General features: G+C 37.0%; 2 long non-coding RNA genes across 4 annotated transcripts in view; both read right to left on the reverse strand.

The window, feature by feature from the left end:
• Positions 1-20,671, reverse strand: part of LOC148223969 (uncharacterized) — a 134,416-nt gene that overhangs the window by 45,674 nt on the left and 68,071 nt on the right. The window lies entirely within an intron of this gene.
• Positions 1-20,671, reverse strand: part of LOC148223970 (uncharacterized) — an 82,914-nt gene that overhangs the window by 35,037 nt on the left and 27,206 nt on the right. For 2 of the 3 annotated variants that reach the window (XR_015803209.1, XR_015803205.1), the window contains exon 2: positions 12,718-12,897. The exons of the other annotated variant lie outside the window; for it this stretch is intronic. This is a non-coding gene — a long non-coding RNA (uncharacterized LOC148223970). The remainder of the gene's footprint in view (positions 1-12,717; positions 12,898-20,671) is intronic. 3 annotated transcript variants of the gene reach the window in all.

Here is a 20,671-nt window from a genome sequence, read left to right on the forward strand (position 1 = left end):
CCATGCAAGTTCAATTTCTATTTTATACCTTAAGGCTTACAATGATGAAATCTGACCCAGTTACCTTCGGGCTAAAAAGACTGAAGTTTTGATCAGTGATCACTGTCAGCTTTAACACACATTTTCTTTAATCCTTCTTAGCGTGCTGGAGCCATTAGGATTGTTTTTGCTGGGCTTTGGACTGGAAACAATCCTTAATTTAATCATAAACATTTGCTCATGTCAACCAAATTTTTGGATCTGTTAAAGTTTCATTAAACATGTTGTGTGTTCAACCATGCTTAGAGACTTAGGTGACTGACATTCAGAGGGAAATTATTCACGACAGCCAATTTTCTGTCAAGGTCCTCAAAAATATACCTTTGAATATATGAAATGCAAGGTATTTCTTTCAAGCAGAAATAAGCCAAATGACATTACTGCAGGAAATAACAAAATGTGGAACTACACTTAGTGGAAAATAGAGAAATCATCTCTAATTCCTGATTTATCCACCTTCCCCATTGCATTCCCTATGCTCACAAATACATGACTATATATACAAGGAGAAAGCTAATGTGATCAGTCTTTGTTTTTAATGAAGCAAAAGAAAACTGGAATATACTTGGAGTTTACTTTGTGCTAGCACCATTTTTACCAGAGCTGTTTTATCCTGATCTAATATATTGTAAACCAACAATTCTACCAACCTTTGATGAACAATTAAGTGGTTTAGTAATGCAAAGGAAAATATTTTGAGGATCTGAGTAAGATCATCAAACCAATTCCTGCAATGAGGATTTTATTTCACTTAAATGGGAGATCAGCTCACACCACAGAGATCTAATTTCATCAAACTCAAACTCCATATCCAGCAGGTTGAGAGATTCAATTACTCATTAATCAACAACCCTGACACAGGGCTAATTATTTTTTACTATTGCTTAACTTATTGAACTTTCCACTTTGTTTAATAGGACTACACTCTTTGTCACTTCAAAATAGGTGTGTTCTCTTAAAGGGACAATGCCCCATTGTTATCTTACCAGCTACTGTACATAATCGTTTCTAGGTAGAGTTAATGCTTATTAGGTGAGTCCATCCAGAATATCCACACTGCACAAGGTTGGCAGTAGATTGTTCCAGCAGACACTGAAGCCAGGTACATTTTTCATGTTTGCAGTGCACATACCATAGCTTTAGTTCTGCCACAGTAGAAAGGAATGTTGAAGAAAATCTAAAACAAAAAAAAAAACAAAAAAACAACCAAAAACAAATGCAGGTATAAAAGGGATCCATTTCTTCAATGACCCATTAAATTAGCACAGAAAAGAAATGAGTTTTTCTAAAAGGGAGATACTCAGGATGCTACAGTAGCCTTGGATATAATTCCTAGTTCAGGCATTGCTGTCTTCTTTCCAGTGATCTCCCACTTTATAAATCACAATTTCTCCAAAGCTACTCCTTAGCGATATTTGCCTATATGCATGGGTAGTTTAGTCAAGACAGCTGCAGAAAGTAAATTCACATCTGATTGTCTTTTCTTCATCTGTCATCCCTTATTTCTGTCCACTTGGTATCTAAATCTCCTTCTGATTTCCTACTCCTTAACAAGCCTTCACCTGCAGGGTACAGACTGTCATATGACAATAACTGCCTGGGTTTTTTACATATTTAACTCTTTCTATTGCTCCAAGATTGACTCAAGTGTATAAGTTACATGCTGAAACCTACACAAGCTTTACATATTGACCTATTTTATAGTACTTCTGTATCAGAATTTATCTTGACATTGAGGCAAAGATCAAGACAGATTACGCACACATGTGTAAGAATACACACACAATTTTAGGACAATATGCTGCGACTATATTTAAGTGTCTGTATATATGCAGATAGAAAAGTCAGATGGATGTAGATCAAGTGGTCCTGAGCTTGCACAGCATTAGCCTACACACTGAAGATAAAATGGACTGTTCTCTACAGTTCTGCTGCTTTCAGCAATAAAAGCCTCTCTGCCTTGAAAGTAGTTAACAATGTTAGAACGAATTGTAGCATTACTGTGTCCTGTAACTAATGCCCTGTTTTCCAAGGCAAAGGTTCATTAGGGAAAATGAATATAACTGTGTGGATCAGGGAAGTGGGAGGAGTAAGAGAGAGCAGAGAAGGCAAGGTCTGGAAAAACAGAAGTAAGGATGACTGTGTAAGAAATGCAAGAGGAAGGGGAAAAAGGTTTAACAGAAAAGGCACAAATTCTGTGAGGTGAACTATTGTGGAAAATTATGGCAAGACGGAAAAGAAGATGGAAAAATGAAAGTCCAGGAAGGAAGTGAAACTAGTGCTGAAAGAAGAGCCAACTCCATATATTTAAAAAATCCCTTATTGTTTATTTTCCTAAAAATAATTTGGGATCACAACTGCATACTTCCTCCCTGAGGTGTTAAATCCCTGGACATAACAACAAAAATTCAATAAAACAAATACTCTCTTAGAGTATTGACTGCATAAAGCCACAGGTTAATGAACATCTTTCTAATTGGTGAATCCTGCATATAAATGAGGAACATGGATCTCAGAAGCTTACAATTCTGGTCCAGCTAAATACTGAGCATATAACCAGTACATTGTAAGATACTATAATGGACGAAAAATCATTTTTCTTCTCTAGGAACATGATTCTAATTAAGAAATATTATTTTATTAATAAAATAGCAAAGATTGAAGATACAGAATTAATCCTCTTTAAGAAAACAATATTAGCTAGCAGGATTGCTGTGGGTTGAAGCTCCATCCTTACACAGATATACAACTTCCATTTTCAGAAGCAGTTGCTAGGATCCTCTTCTGTTTCCTAGCAACATATTTTTAACCTACTTTTCTAGTGCATCACTTACCATGAACAGAAATTCTTTGTAGAAGCAAATCTTTAGCTTTTTTTTTAATACAAGTATGTGCATTTATGTGCAGGAGGAGTTATTGAAAATGCACATTTTCCCCGAGATTAAGTGCAATGAATGAAAAAAATTATACTGAACTATCCCTAAAAACCGGCAGATTTTCAATTTCTAGTGTCCTTGTAATTCAGAACTTACCATTACCTCTTGGGGGGGGAAGTGTTTGTAATGGAAAAACCCATTGTTTCTGGAGGAAGTTTACTGGAGAATTTGAGAGAGCAACCTAATGAAGGCAATAGCTTTCTAAAATAGAGAGTACTCCCTTTTTGACTGCGTTGGGATCCTTGGAGTGCAATATACTGGATATTAAGGAATCCAACAATAGGGCATATTTTGAAGTCTTATTTAGAAGCAACAATAGAAAAAAGATAATTTTTTTCTAATTAACAGCAATGACATATGCAAAGGGAACAGGTACACTCCTCATTTCCTATGCCATTCTCATAACCATTGTTTAGATATTTTTTTAGCAAAATTAAAATCCTCTGGGGCTTTTTTCAAAAGCAGCATGGTTTTGCCCTGTAGCTAATAAGGCAAGAATTACAAAACACGGTAAGTAGAACATTATTTGCATGTTCCTGGTATTTCACTTTCACTTCTCATCAAACACACTAAATATTCCAATAACATAACCAGCACTATAGGAGTCATCACGGAGTTCTTTCGATATCAGTCTGCAGCAGGAAAACCACAGTATCTTTCTTCTGAGAGTTTGTAAACAAACCTTGCATGCTCCACGCAATTTAGTGCAATCAGTCTATGCACTGTCATTATGTTTCCTTTCCAGCAGGCATTCTCATAACCTGTCAGCAAGACACTTCACATTGCAGATAACTAAGAAGGCTTAATCAATATGGGATTTAAAAGGAACACCAGATCTCTTGAAACATATGCCAATACATATCTTTTCAAGCTAGTATTCAGCTACCAAAGAAGGCACAAGAAGGCCAAATGAGCGACACAGAAAAACAATGCTAATATATCCAAATTCCAAAATATTTTTCCTAGTTCTAAACAAACAAACAAACAAAAAAATCTACGTGTAAATTGAAAAATATGCATGATCTCAGTCCTGCTCCTATTTAATCAGTTCTTACTACAAAAATTGCTATTGATATATTAGTAAAAATATAAAACTCTATTCGAGAACAAAGATATTGCCCAAAATTGATGTGTTCTATGCAATTGGTATTTTTTATTCCTCTTATTTAAACAATAAAAATGGAAATATTGCCACATGATATGTGACATCCTATACAGAAAGATGTGCAGCTCATCAGGAACATAAAAACTCATTTTTTTCATAAAGTATTGATTGAAATGTTTGCAATTGCTAGCACTGTTCTGATACATTGGTAATTTAATTGCAACTAATGATAAATGATTCGGTCTGATACTTACAGATAATTTCCTGACTCATATAATTTTTTTTCAATTGGAAAAATGTTCTTTGTATAATTGCATAGATAATAGATTACTTTAGTAACACTTCTAAAGACATCCGTAAGTTTATCATAATGATGGTACACATGTACTGAATAAGAAGATAGTAAATACTTGCAAATTATACATTACTGACAAATAGAAGAACGCATGATTGGAACCCAGATATCTGACAATTTATTTCTTTTGTAGGTACCACATGATATTTAATACATTATGATATCTTTCCTGGATATAAACTCTGATTCCTGAGATAATACTGTGATGAGATGCAGCATCATGGTATATAACTATAGATGTGTAATTCCTACTGAAGTATTGTTCCAGAAGCCAATATTGCTATTTCAACATATTGATTTTCAGTACTTAGTACAGATTAAGCAATGGGACTTCAGCTGCATTTAAAGCATTGCCAGTTGCCACAGTGGAAGGAACTGTGGCACAGGCAAATCAGTTAAGATCTTTCAGGAAAAGATATACCAATATTATAGTAATTTAACAAAGGTTTATGCATTAAATAATTCTAATAAACTCTATAAACACCTATTCCGCAAGGAAGTACTAAACAGAAATGTAACTGCATACAAAAAAAAAGTGTTTGGTATAGCTCTCAGACGCTATTAGGTTAATAATTTATATTGGATAAATCATCACAAATCCACTGGGATGTGAGAAGCCACTACCTGTTCAATATTGATCTTTATGTTATGAAACACATTAAAAAACAAAAAAGGAGCAAGGAGACAGATGGGGACATTAATGTATGGGAAGCTTCAAAATAATAGAGATGACTAATTGTCTTCCAAAGCAAACACCTGCATATTAAATTAAATGGGTCTGTAAGTCATGCCAAGTCTTGTCACAGAATCCAGCATCTTTTATCCTTAATTTTGTCCTCACAAAAAGAGTAAAGTATCTGAGATATGCATTATGAAAGAAACCACAACATTGCTCTTACTATTGGATTACAAAGCACCTGAGGAAACATGAAAAGAGGTTGACTTTCAAAAACCACTTGGAGACAGAAAGGCATGGGGAAAGACGAGATCTGAGGAACCTGATGTTAAACTTAAAAGCATTTACATTTTGTTGTAGAAAAGGTGATTTGGCTTGCAAGGGAAGAAAAACAGTGGGCAGTCTCAGAAACCTCACTATTTGGAGATTTATGCACGAGTTAAAAATATATTGAGGAAACCAAAAATTTTTCAGCATTTAAAGTAGAAAAAAATTAAATCAGAAAGTAAATTAAATTTTTTCCTACTGCGAATACGACATCTTTTTTACTACAGCATAACATTCATCTCACGTACAGTGATTTCTACACAATACATAAGACTTCAAATCAAATTTGAGCATATGCAGGTTGACTTGGAGCACCAGGAGTCCTTTAATTATCTTTTGATACAAAATTTAGTTCACAAATTTCAAATGTCATCTCCAAAATTTGGAAATAAGGTTTTGAAACAAGGGGTTGATTTATCAAAAGAAGGTGTATCATCTTGCACAACAGACTTTTGACACACTGAAATACCCTGTCACTATTAATACTAAGGAATCAGATATATATATGCATAATATCTCTGCATTGTTAAAAGCCCCTTCTTATTTAATATCAGTGGTTGAATGTTCAAATTATTTTGTCCAGAGCTTCCTACTTGAGTATATTCATTGTTGGAATATTTTTATTAATATTATAATAATTCTGTACACTTATAACTGCTTTGCAGGGATCATAAGATTTTGCTACCAAGCTCCTTTCTGTTCTACTAATTTAATACTTACACATCTAATTTGGCCTTAACATATTTATTCTTAGATTCCTGTAGCATAAATTAGAAAACTGCTACATCCTATATCTTTCCTGGGACCTGGAGTAATGCTTTATTTTATTCTCATAACCAGTCACATTTCACTCTCATGTGAAATACTCATCATATGTGTCCATATGACTACCATATGATGTCAAAGTCATTCCATATTTCAAAGAAAAAAATAGAAAATTCACTGAGTAAAGGACAGTGATGCTGGAACTGCAGGGGTACCAACCTTACAGTGGAATTTAACAAGATGTTATTTTTGATACTCTAAGATCTTTATTGCTATGGTAACACTTGCAACATTTTGTTGCCTTAAAATCTTTCGCTGAAGAAATGAGACTGCACAAATACAATTTAAGGAAAATACATGCATAAACACCCACACAGCTGAAAAATAAATGCAGACTGAACAAAGACTCTTTGGGCTTTAATTAAAGAGAAAACTTTGAGATATATCCTCATAAACATGTGCAATTTCAAACATGCTTAGGAAGAATTTCACTGTCACTTAGCATTGAATAAACTAGACACAAAGAAAAAGAATATAAACTGTTTATAAACGTAAATTATATTCACTGAAAAATCCATCGCTATTTTTCCTGTTACTAGAGGAAAACTGTTACTCGGAGTTTGCAACAACATGATTTGGTTTAGTAGGATGGCATTTAGAGACTGCCGCGATTCCCAGATGGCAGAGTAGACACTGTGGGCTCTTTGTCCGTCATCAGATTTAGAACTGCTGCTGCCACCCTGCTGTCAAGGTACGACTGCACGGTGGGCAAGGGCCGTAATGTCAGCAGGAATAGACCAACCTGTTCGAGCCTCACTGTGGGATGACCAAGAGAAATGTGTGGAAACAAACATTCTCCTTTCCAGCCCGCATCAAAATTTCAGCTGATGCTTCCATTACCTATCCCTGCTGGTTTGATTAAAGATGTAATTCAAGCTCCCACTGCACTGTAGACTTCCCTTGACTTCAGAACCAAAATGAGTTTTTACTTGGCCTAGAAATTAGGGGAAAGATCAGAATGTGACATATCCCCTGAAATATCTGGAATACAATGTCTGTTATGTTGCCTATTTTTTACTTTGGTTCAGAAACAACTAAATATACCACCACATAGAAATTAAGTCCCAGCTCACAGAATACTAAATCTCTTTCACTGGAGATTTTCAAGAACCCTCTGGACATAATCTCGTACCATGTGCTCTAGGAAGACCCTGACTGAGAAGAGAGGTTGGACCAGATCATGCTGCTGTGGTCTCTTCCAATCTGACCAATTCTGTGACTGTTGAATACTGTGATTTCTTGACCAGTTTCTGTATCTATTAATCCTTAATTACTGTGATGGCAGCAGATTCATAATTTTGCAAATAAACTAAAGACATGGAGCAGAAAACAAAAATTGAGAAGATGGATTATTTTTCTTTCCTATATGTATTGAGTGTCCTGAAAAACAAATTTGGTTAGCAATAATACTTATTGCACCTTAACTCCCTGAACTACAATATCACACACATATTTAGTTCTTAGTCTTACAAATACACATGCTTTAGATTCAAGCAATCAGAAAGTAGCAGGTTACTTTTTCACAGCTTTTACCAACCTGAACTTAAAGACTGTAAATCAACAGCTGCATTTTACTCTTAGTTTAACACAGCAAAAATTCTAGCACAGTAAAGCTCCATCTTTACATGGAATTCTGGTTTATGATAAAATAACAGCAATACCAGTGCAAAAGAAAATTCCTAAAATGTTTGGATGCAAAATGTCAAAAATTGCAATTCAACTTTAAAAATTGCTTAAGAACTCCAATTCCTTATCAAAGTTTGTGGCTAGACTTTAACAACTCCTCATTTCTTATACCACAGCTCTGAAGTCATACATTCACTTTGTATACTGATCTTCAAAAATTGAGTTTTTTTAAACTTTTAATTAGGGCACACTAATTTGTTATGCAAAGGGTTTTTTTTCTTAGTGGCAACATTTGAACTTTCCAGAAGCTGAAATATTCTATTTACCTGGTGATTTATGAAATACTGCTAACATACTAAAGATTTCTGCACTTATACTTTTTTCACAGTAACAGCTAAGGTTATGGATTTCATATAAATAACAGAAATTTCCTCTGAACTGAAACATTAGGTTTCTTACAGTTACTGATCTGGAGAGGTAATAGTTTACATTTTTCAAATTTATCTTGTTCTATGTCCTCAAAAGGGACTATTAAACTATAAATCTACCTTACTTGCTCAGTACATATCTTTTGGCCTTAAAAGACCATACACATTATGTATTAATCATAACAGTCTCCTCATCAAAATATAAATGTATGTGATGTATTGCACAAATACCTTTCACTAGAACATATCTATCATGAGTTTGCTCTTGAGACACCGATTATCTGAGTCTCAGGGTTGGCAATGCATGCTCTTCTTCTATTTTTCCCAGTTGGGTTTTGTTCAGCTTCTTACTTCCAGGCAAAAATTTTGTACATGGGTATCAACTTGATATGGCACATTTCAGGGCAAATGTTGGCCCTTCTGTTACAGGGAGCTTTGAGGAAAGTGGTTGGGTTGCTCATAAGCTGTGATTAAAGGAAGCATACAAACTCCCTTCAATTCATGTAAGTCAGAAGTGAAGCTCGTTCATACCACAGACAACTAAGAGGCACAGCTTTCCTTCTGTAACAATTCTCTGGGAAACACACAACCTGAAGGTTCCCTTTCCCACCACACATGTTATATCACACCAGAGCAGCTCTGACTTCTAAGCACCTTCGTTTCAGGAAGATCTCACAATAATGACATGGGCTTGAAACAAGTGCATTTCACCACTGAGATACTGGTGCCAGCGCCTCCTCAATATGGCTTTTTGCAGAGCTCCTCCCTGTGGCACAAGTAGCCAAGAAGCTCGGCAAGAGCACAGCCAAGCCTGGTCTGGCTGTAATTCCATCTGTACCGCAGCCTTGTATATTGGAAGAGAGACAGCTGGGGAAGAAAATGCCCTGTGACCAACTAAGTTCTTATAACAGCTACAATATTACCGTAACTATTCCAAATGTGTTAGGATTAATTGAATTTCCATACTGATAACAGCTGGTGATACATTGTGCAACTGGTTATTAAAAATCTATTTCTGAATTCGATGTACATTTAAAAAAATTGTTATCAAAACTCTCCCAGAAGTGGGTTAGGGCTTCTCCATGCTGAGTTAGGTCACCTGTTATCAATTACTTACAGCCTTAACCACAGCTGAAAAAAGCTCCTATAAAGCACACTGTGTTTCCATCTTTCCTGTTCTCCACCTAGCAAAAAGTTCTTCATATCTATTTTTCATAGGTTTCATTTTGTCTTCAAGCTGAAAATTCAGAGTGCAGCCCAGCATCTGAGATTGAAGACAATTACAATATTTTAGGATTCCCTCATTTCCAGTTTAATTTACCGCACTTGTTATTATTTGAAATTGCTATTCTCTATCTTACTGTTTCATCACAGTTGTCTGTAACTGATAAATTACAATTTTTTTTTTTTTTATGTGATTCATGATGTAACACACTTTTGGTTCTCTTGCACTGTGTGTTCACAGTTTGCTACTAGTGGACGTGCTTTGAAAATGTATATTCTGTCTTACACTTGTTACTGACTTGCTGTTTTCTACAAAGGCTTTTAGAGCTGCTGGCAGCATTGAATTCAGTAGCCATGACAGCAGCAGTATTTCTTCCTTCCTCTGAAACACAGCCTAGGAGGGAAATTGGGTTGCTAAGGCAGTTCTATAACCTTGAAGGACCTCAATCTAATTCATAAGACAATCTGTAGTCTATAAATACTACCTGTTACACAAATAAAATAAGTTTAAAAAAGAAAAAGCTGTAAACAGATCAGACAAAAACTGATCGTAAAACCTCAGAATAGTAGAAACTCTGTTATGATATTCTGACTTTCCCTGGAAACAAATCGGGTCTGAAGGACAGACAGCATTCTGGATTTTAAATACAGATGATGCAGAAAGCACCACCACTTACAGCTTACTCAACATTTTCCACTCTAAGATTAAAAAAAAAAAAATCAGGATTTAACAGACATCTCCCTTTTTTTATTTTATCAGTGTTATCAAAGTAGAAAACTTAGTAACCTGAATGAAGCATGGACTTGAGTTTACTGACATGAGACTTGTGACATGAAATACACATGTACACTTTTGAGTTTAATTCACTAGATACCGCACCAAAAAAAAAAAAAAAAAGGAAGAAAATAAAATAGAATACCTTAAAGAAGGTCATCAAGTTAATAAATGGAATCATTCTATCATTCTAATACTTTAAGCATACCATTCACTAAATAAAATGATTTTCAGTGGATCTGCTTTGAAGTTGAGTCAAACCCTTCTACTTTTGGTTCTTCCACTGTTCCAGTTGACAATACGACTTCTCTGTCCTAGCTGCCTCTTGTCACCTTCAAGTCACTGCTCAAACTATCACTTTATCCTGCTTCCTTTTATAACACTGTAATGACTATGGATATTTTTTAAAGAGAAAAGTGGTAAAATGGTAGTACTTTTCTAGTCTACACAATATGCTTTACTTTCTTCCTTCCTATCCCTTAAAGAATGAAAAGAAAATTCTCCCCTAAGAAATTTGAAAGCTTGTCTCCTCGCCTCCAAATCTCCTCCAATCTCAAGCATTTCCTAATTCTTCCCTCATTCATATGTTCCCTCTGCTTTTCTTCTTCATCTTCTCTCTATCCATTTTTTGTCAAATTGAGGATGCAAATAAATCTCTTATGCTAGCAAACCTCTTTTCTTGCCTATTTCCCTTGCAGTTTCCAGTTCATCATCACACTTAGACCAAAAGCAAAGCAGCTATACTTTGAATATTTATTGAATAACACCTGAGTGTTAATGGAAGACTTCTATTTTTTTTACTTAGGCCTCTACCATGTCAAGGACCATGGAAAGAACTGTCTGAACAATGATAAAAGAGTGCTCATATATAAGCCTAAACTTAGCATGAGCACACATAAACTTAGCTATTATATTTGTGAGACATATACTTGCCTGTTTTATCAGCCTATCTCAAGCCTTTGGTAATTAACTGCACTGATCCTGTTGAATATTGGAGAGAAAGAGAATAGCACTTTATTGAGTTGCTACTTTCATTGCCATGGAGCGTTTCCCACATGAGCTAGATTTTGTTATAAAATTGTTTATAAAAATATCTTATATATTGGTTCCACTTTTAAAAATATATATATCTGTTAGTATTATTAATTAATTATAATTAATTAGGTATGAATACATATTTATACATGGAATCAGGAGCACTGCATTCTAACTAGGTTTGTTTGCGAGACAAGTGCTAAGTTATTTAAACCAAGGCAACTTGAGAGTTTCACAAAAGCAGCAAGATGTCTAGAGGCTTTTATTGCTAAAAACTACACACTTCTAGTGTTCAGTCACTTTAAAGAAGTAATAGCAGACAGAGTGTTTGGGGGGTTTTTAGCACTGTGTCTTCTGTATCTTCACTTTTATCCAGCCTCATCTCTGTGAGGTGCTTAAATTATTAAATAAGTCTAACAATTACAACTTTTCTGCCTGCTGAAATAGAGAGCAGTGGGGAATGAATGACAATAAGACTTCAATTCTTTTGTTCAATGTGTCTAATTCTACACACTTTAAATTTCAGCTGACATAAAATATATTATAAAAAATAAATATAGCCTGACTAGCTCATGAGTAATGGTAAAAAAATTTGCAAAACAAAGGGAAATGAAATTACTTCATCTAATACTGCTTCCAATTCACACTTCCAAAGGGCATTGCTCACCCTTACTATGCAACAAGGGATTGTTTCATATATATATAGAGTGGTATGTTGCCACATTATAACTTAGGCTGGTGGTTAGGTTGTTACAGCTGCAAAAATCAGCTCTGAAATATTCCTGAATAGTTATCCAGGCTGCATGTCTGAAGACTTCCAACTTGGCTCTGTACAGTGGCACCTTTGGTCTGGCTTGTTTTATAAGCCCTTAAGTTTGCTGCTGTAGTGAGGCTGTAGTGAGGCTGCAGTGCAGTGCAAAATCACATAGCCAGCCCAGGTTTCCTACTTTTTCTAGGAAAATCATTTGCATCACTGGTAGAGAAGGAAAGAAGAAAAAGAGATGGAAAATTTGGAGTCTCACTAACTACTGAATTATGTCAAACAGAGATGAGATTATTATGGTTAAGGAGAAATTCACCAGATAACTACAAAAGACATAGACATACTCAGGTTTCCATCTATGGAGCAGAGATATTAGCAATGAAGACAGTGTGGCAACAGTGCTCTGGAGGTGATACATTTGCAAGCACAAGCAAATGTTAGTTATCTTCACTGCTATTTCTACCCAAGAAAGTAATGCATAAGCCATGCAAGACCATGCTGATATGTGGTAGCAAAGTAATTATCAGCACCTCTTCCCTCTTCTGAAATGCAGATACAGAAAGGGAAGTATTAAAAGGCTGCTAAGTGTAAAGGCTTGCTTACCACAGCACAACATTCGGTTCATCAAGGGTCCAGTTCCAGCACCTCACACTCTGTGTGATCTTCATGTGTAGGTTTTCTGTCCATGGAAACCAATCTCTGATGATGGCACCAATCAGTCACACTTATCCAAATGCAGAGGCAGGACATAATTCGGCACATGTTCTGTGGTGCATCTGGGCCCTTTGGTTTCAATATATTGTAACAAGTATAAAAGAACAAAGAAGAAAGTGACTCAGGCAATAGGGAGATTAAAGTTGACCTCACCTAGAACTAAATGGAAATTTCCTGCAAAAAGTATTGCTTTTCCTGGGCAATTTTTATTTCAGCAAATCATCACTAGCAGGAAAATGTTTCATATGCAAACTGTATAATCAGCCTATGTGAAAAAATCAATTTTACAGAAGCATGGGAACACTTAAGAAGCAGATTCGTTTGACACACTACATCCTTCTCTGCCTTTGTTCCCGTTATATCTTTTCAACACTGCAGAAAGACAGACTCACAAGACTTGCAAGAATTTTCTCTGAAAGTAAAACCCGTTGAAGGAATTAAATGAAATTGCCTTTAGGGTTTGCTCTATATGACAAATCTAAAGGCTTTAACTTTAATTGAATAAAAAGAAAACAACTGACAAAAAAATCTTTTCATTCTTTTTAACTGGCCACCATTAGTTCCTTCTTTTTATTAATAGCTCAATATTTTTGAATAAAAAAGAATCCACCCACCTCTATTCTCTACTTCAAAAAATGTCAAAAATAGAATTCGTTTTGCTTCAATTTCTTGTTTTTTCATTCCATTTTTATAGGAATATTTTTCAAATTAATTACATTGATTTTGCCTCATCCTTTAGTCAGCATTCTCTAATGCAGAGACTAGATGACGAGAGATTTCATTACTGACGAATGTTTTAATTATTTGGTTTTCTTCCAAAAGTTTTAGCAATAATGAGTATGACTCCTGAGATTCCTTCACAAGCAGGAATATATTCATGTTTCTATAAAAATATACAGTAACTATCAGATTAGTGGTCTCTACAGTACTGTTTCTCCCTATATGTAGGAAATTACAGAATCACAGAATCAGTAGGTTGTAAGAGACCTTCAAGATCATCGAGTCCAACCCCTGCCCTAACACCTCAACTAAACCATGGCACCAAGTGCCACATCCAGTCTCTTTATAAACACATCCAGGGATGGTGACTCCACCACCTCCCCAGGCAGACAATTCCAATACTTTATCACTCTTTTCATGAAAAACTTTTTCCTAATATCCAACCTATATTTCCCTTCATGCAGCTTAAGACTCTGTCCTCTTGTTCTGCCAGTTGCTGCCAGGAGAAAGAGACCAAACCCCACCTGACTGCAACCACTTTTCACGAAGTTGTAGAGAGTGATAAGGTGTCACCTCTGAGTCTCCTTTTCTTCAGGCTAAACAACCTCAGCTCCCTCAATTGTTCCTCACTGGGCTTGTGTTCCCATTGGCCTTCTTGGCCCCAGGGCACACTGCTGGCTCATGTTCAGTCAGCTGTCAACCAGTGTCCCCAGGTCCCTTTCTGCCTGGACACTGTCCAGCCACATCTTCTCCAGTCTATAACGTTGCAGGGGGTTATTGTGGCCAAAATGCAGGACTTGGCATTTGGACTTATTAAACTTCATCCCACTGGATTCCACCCATCCATCTAAACGTTCCAGATCTCTCTGCAGAGCCCTCCTACCTCCCAACAGATCAACACATGCTCCCAGCTTAGTGTCATCTGCAAATTTACTGATGAAAGACTCAATATCCTCATCCATGTCATCAATAAAAATACTGAACAGGAGTGGTCCCAGCACAGAGCCCTGAGGGGCACCACTGCTGACTGATGCCCAGCTGGATGCAGCACCATTCACCACCACTCTCTGGGCCCGGCCATCCAGCCAGTTCTTAACCCAGCCAAGAGTGCTCCTGTCCAAGCTCTGAGCTGCCAGCTTTTCCTGGAGTGTGCTTTGGGAGACAGTGTCAAAGGCCTTGCTGAAGTCCAGGTACTCAACATCCACAGCCTGTCCTGCATCCACCAGGTGGATCACCTGGTCATAAAAGGAGACCAGGTTGGTCAAACATGACCTACCCCTCCTAAACCCATGCTGGATGGATCTGATCCCCCAGCCATCCTGTAAGGGCTGTGTGATGACACTCAGTATAAACTGTTAAATTACCTTACCAGGTACTGAGGTCAGGCTAACTGGCCTATAATTACCAGGATCTTCCTTGCCACCCTTTTTAGAAATGAGTGTCACATTGGCCAGCTTCCAGTCATCTGGAACCTCACCAGTGAGCCAGGACTGTTGGTAAATGGTGGAGAGAGGCTTCACAAGCTCATCTGCTAGATCCCTCATCACCCTGGGGTGGATCCCGTCTGGTCCCATAGATTTATGAACATCTAAGCAGCTCAGCAGTTCTTTGACTGCCTCCTCCTGGATAACGGGGGGACCATTCTGCTCACTGACACCATCTCCCAACCCAGGAGGACAAATCGTCTTCCCACTAAAGACTGAGGCAAAGAAGGCATTAAGCACTTCTGCCTTCTCCTCATCTGCAGGTACTAAATTCCCTCCCTCAGCAAACAGAGAACAAGGGTTGGTTCTTACCCTTCTTTTTGCCATTAATGTATTTGTAAAAAGATTTTTTGTTATCCTTTACAAAAGGTTGAAGTCACAAGAACTCGTGATCCTGAAACATTCTCCAGCTGCTTATAGAATAAGTTGTCCACCTCTTCCTGGTTGGGTGGATGATAACAGACTCCCAGTAGGATGTCAGCTTTGTTGGCCTTGCCCTTAATTCTTACCCATAGGCACTCGACTTCATCGTCATTAGTTTCAATACCCATGGCATCAAAAGCCTTCCTAATATAAAGGGCCACACTCCACTTCTTCTCCCGTTCCTGTCCCTTCTGAAGAGCTTGTAGCCATCCATTACAGTGATCCAGCTGTGTGACTCATCCTACCATGTTTCTGCAATGGCAACTACATCATAGCTCTGCTCTTGCACCATGGCCTCCAGCTCTTCTTGTTTGTTACCCATGCTGCGAGCATTGGTATACATGTACCCCAGCTGGGCTACTGATTTCACCCCTAATGCAGGCTTACCACCCTTGGGCCTCCTTCCAGACAGCCCAGCTGCATCCCCTTCTCCCTTTAAACCTATTTTAAAGCCCTCCCAACGTGTTCTGCCAGTTTATGAGCTAAGGTTCTTCTACCCTTAACAGAGAGGTGTAGCCAATCCAGTTCCAGCAGGCCAGGCGCCATAAAAGTTGCCCCATTATCAAAGAATCCTAAATTCTGCCGATGACACCCACCCTTGAGCCACTTGTTGATAATGTGGCCTCTCCTATTCCTTTCACCATTTTTCTCTGCCACCAAAGGGGCTGCGAAGACGACCTGTTCCCCCACCCTATCAACCACTTGACCCACAGCCCTAAAGTCCCTTTTATTTGCTCTAACACTCCTCTTTTCAATCTCATTACTGCCCGCCTGGAGTACCAACAGTGGGTAATAATCACAGGGCTGAATCAGCCCAGAAAGTCTCTCAGTGATATCCCTTACCCAGGCCCCAGGGAGGCAGCACACCTCACTGTGGGATGGGTCCTGATAACATATGGGCCCCTCTGTTCCCCTCAAAAGGGAGTCACCCACTACAACGACCCTTTTCTTGTTGACCTTAGAGGTGGTGATCTGTCTTACTGATGAAGCATAACTAGGAATAACTTTCAAAAAAAAGAAGAATAATTTTCTCATCCACTGCAAACGTGTTATCCAAGGACTACAGTCTCAGGAATGCTACATATTGCCTGGCATAAAAATAAAATAGAAGCAAAGAAGACACAGTGTAGTTATCACATAATAGGAACTGCATCACTAAGCTGATGGGGACCACACTGATTAACTCCAGAGAGAAAAGCGGACTAATTATTAGCCACAGAGTAAAAAATTGGGGTTTACATGTTAAAAAATAAGACGATTTACTTCAGTAAACCCTGAAATTCACCCAGGTTTCATTGAAGACTTGGTATATTTCACATTTTACTTTTTAGTATATATACATTACTGCCATTTATCCCCTGATTGAACTACAAAAAGATAAAAAATTGTGCCATCTAAAATCACATGTAAATTAAATTATCTGGATTTGTGATATGGATAACTACTGCTCAGAGGGTATCTGTCTAATTGATTAACCTTAAAACCTAAATAAAATTACTAAGGTGGGATACTTATCTCCACAAAAAATTAATGTAGAAAGTTAAGACTCTAGATGAGATGAAGCATAATTTATGTACTTTGGTTTTGCCACATAAACCAGATCACTGAAATGGAAATCTAGTAATGCCATGCACCAGAGTCAGATACATGATGAGCTCTCATATCCTAAACTACAACCTCAAATAAATTTTTTTCTCATTCATAACACAGGAAGATAAGTTTCAAGGCATTTGTTTTGGATGAATATAATCAAACAGTATGAATGTCTCCTCTAAAAACAATATTCATTATGACTCAACAGCTACCTTGGGTGGCTTTTAATAAACTTGTGGAGTTTGAATGTTTTCCACTCTAGCCAGAAAGCTGCAAGTGGGCATGTGACAAACACTGAAAGACAAACATGCATAAAGTACATACTGTCCCTAATACCCTACCCACCACGATATAATAATCATCATTGTTCTTTAGAGCTGCCTAAAAAGAAAATAAACACAGCAACCCATGAAACATAATGAGTTGTTCTGCTCCGATCTGCATTTTTGCTGAACTTTGTCATGACCTTGAATGCAAATCAGCCTGGGATGTATGTATCCTAGAGATTTATTGCTGTGGTTTGCTCCAATCTTTTCTTAATAATCTGAGTCAAAAATAATTCAGACAGTTCACTAGTTACAGTATGATGCATTTTTCCCTTAATTTTGGGGATGGCAAATGTCTTCATTATTCTTAGAGCAACATGAGTGGTGTGATACCTACTGTGCCACATAAACCAGTCTAGTCCTCTATCCAGCATCTGCTTAAAGAATAATCACCCTGTGAAGTATTTCTTTGGCATCCTACCTCTCACTATTTTCTGCCTTGAATATCTTTCACTGCATTAATGTTTGCTTAGCCCTGAGATTTATCTTTCCTGTTCTCTGGGTATTTTTTAGAGTTATTAATAAAATTGAAATAATCTCCATTGCCATATTTGGGTTGTCTACAATGTAACTAAAAAGAAACATTTTAGAGTTACCTCAATGGAAACTCCATAGTTAAGAAAATTCCTGTGGCATTAGCATCAAATGTTCTATGCAAAAGAATTGTTTTTCTTCAAGGAATTTTCCAGTAAATCACTATAAAAATAGCATTTCTCTTGATGTTTCCATTCTATACTAATGTATTTTTGCCAGCGTTTTTATTTAAAAGACATTTTGTAACATAAAGAGTATTTGCCTTCATTTTTAATCCTCCATTTGTTCAGTGCTTTATACCTAGTCAGAGCCAACAATGGCTGTTTCATTTATATTTTAGTCATAAATCTGCATTTCCAGGGGCAGCATTAGACTCACTAAGCAGCACTGGAATTGGTTCCTTTATCACTATGGTCCCTTTATCACTATGCTGTCTGTTTTCTCTGGAAATTGTTAACTCTGCACTGTTCATTATTCACTCTTCTCCCTTACCCAGCATTTGGTGGGCAGTAAGAAAAGTAAGTGTTTGTTATATATACATAGATGTGACTTATCTAATGAGCTGCACCTTGTTGAACATGGCAAGGCAGTGGCGTGTCATCTTGTGGACTAACACTCATGATAACATTTCCTGTATCCAAATTTAAAATAGATCCACAAAAACATTAAAATTTGCTATATCTAAGATCAAAATATAATTATTTATTCTGTCACACATTAATCCTGACTTTTTTGGCAATTGTTACTTTTTAAACATTTAATTGATTATTATAAATTTTCTTAGCTGCATATCCCTGAGCAGGGATCTTGCCTCACTTGTGCCCTATTCCAGAACTAAAAGTAAAATATTGTCTAGACATTTTGGTTTGATTTGTTTGAAACCTGTACAGAATAACGGAACAAATTTGTCGGAGTAAAACTGAAACTGTACTAACCACAACTTCATAAAAAAGCAATGAAGATCTTGTCTCCTTAATTCGTTTGGACACATTATCTCTACCATACCATCATCCCACATCCAACGCTTTAGTTGATCCCAGCAATGAAGATTTATGTTAATTGGATCCTGTTTTTTCTTTTCAGCATACAATAATTTCGACTGGTTTCAAATTAAATATTCAGTTCTTTCACTTTAGGACAGACAGATCACACTTAGGCACAATCATCTATATGGAGCCTTCTGGAGTTTCCAGCACAGAATGAACAAAGTCGTATTGAAATATGCCAATAAATAAAATCCTAAGGAGTTAGCATGGAACATGTCAGTCAATCAGAGTCACTTGAGGTAACACACAACACGTATTATGTTACCAGTAGGCAGAAAATACATATTTTAACTAGGAATTGTGCAAAGAATGGCTTTGGGTTCTCTTAGTGTTAATGGAAAATGGTGACATTCTTCATGAAGGATATTTTAGTTTTTGTCCTTTCATGTTGCTAAACCTGTATCTTTTCATGGGCTTCTATCCAAAATATATTTTCTTCATGTTTTTGACAAGTTGCATCAGAACATCTGTTTCCTTAACCTTTTTATCACTGCCAGGAATTACCCATACTCTTTGATTATTTAACTGCCTCTGAGACTGAATATTTGAGGCACATAAAATAAAAAGGCATCTACATGGAGCAAAATTTAATTTCCATATTTTTATTCCATTTATGTATTTTATTTTTAACCAGTATTTCAACTGAAATATTGGAAGAGGCCTAGCTTATGGCTTTTTACTGTGAGGTGTTTTTAACTATTAACACAAACTTGAGTTTTCAAGTATTTTATTTGTACAGCGTATAGAGAAAAAAGTCCCACAATATTGTTTCAAATATTAAAATCTGCCTATTTCCTGCTAACAGGATAGAGGCTCTAGAGAAATAGAGAATACGGATATGTTTTAAGTTCCATTATGAATTCTAATTTTTGCATCAAGGTGGCTGGCTGCATAGAATCATAGAACACATTGAGTTGGAAGGGACCCTCAAGGATCACTGCGTACAGCTCCTGCCCCTGCACAGGACAGCCCCAAGAGTGACACCATCAGCCTGATAGCATTATCCAAAAGCTTCTTCAACTCTGGCAGTGGCCACTTACGTGCTGTGCACAGTGCCCTGGGGAGTTGTTCCAGTCCCCAGATACCCTCTGTGTGAAGAACCTTCTCCTAAAAGCCAACCTAAACCTTTCCTGATACAACTTCAGGCCATTCCCTTGGGTCCTGTCACTGGTCACCACAGAGAAGAGATCAGTACCTGTTCTTTTGCTTTTCTTTGCAAGGATGTTGAAGACCTCAATGAGGTCTCCCCTCAGTCTCCCTTTCCCCAGGCTGAACAGACCAAGTGATCTCAGCCTGTCCTCATACAGCAAAGGAAGGGTTGGCACATTTTTATGCCTTACATGCTGGAAGTTACTGTTCTAAAGTGGCTGATTTTTTAGAACGAATATTTTTCACATAACTTTTCCATATGCTACTACATCAAGACAGAGAAAACGAGAACCAAAAATGGGATCCAAAAGCAAAGGGAACAAACAAAAGTGCCTATGGCAATATAAAAAGGAACAAAAGCGAGATGTTCAAACTAATTATTTGCAGTTTATTAGAGGGGAGGGGGGAGATGAAAGGTGAAAGAAAAAAAAAAAAAAGAAGGATGGCCTGTAATGTCTTGACCTCTGAGAATCCCACTAAGAAAAGAAAAAACCCACAAAAGATTAAACAGGAAATATTTTATTTGAAAATCTGCTATTGTAGCACTGTTATTGTAGCAAACTGATGA

Source organism: Sturnus vulgaris, chromosome 4 (assembly GCF_052056855.1).
Source record: "Sturnus vulgaris isolate bStuVul1 chromosome 4, bStuVul1.hap1, whole genome shotgun sequence".
Lineage (NCBI taxonomy): Eukaryota > Metazoa > Chordata > Aves > Passeriformes > Sturnidae > Sturnus > Sturnus vulgaris.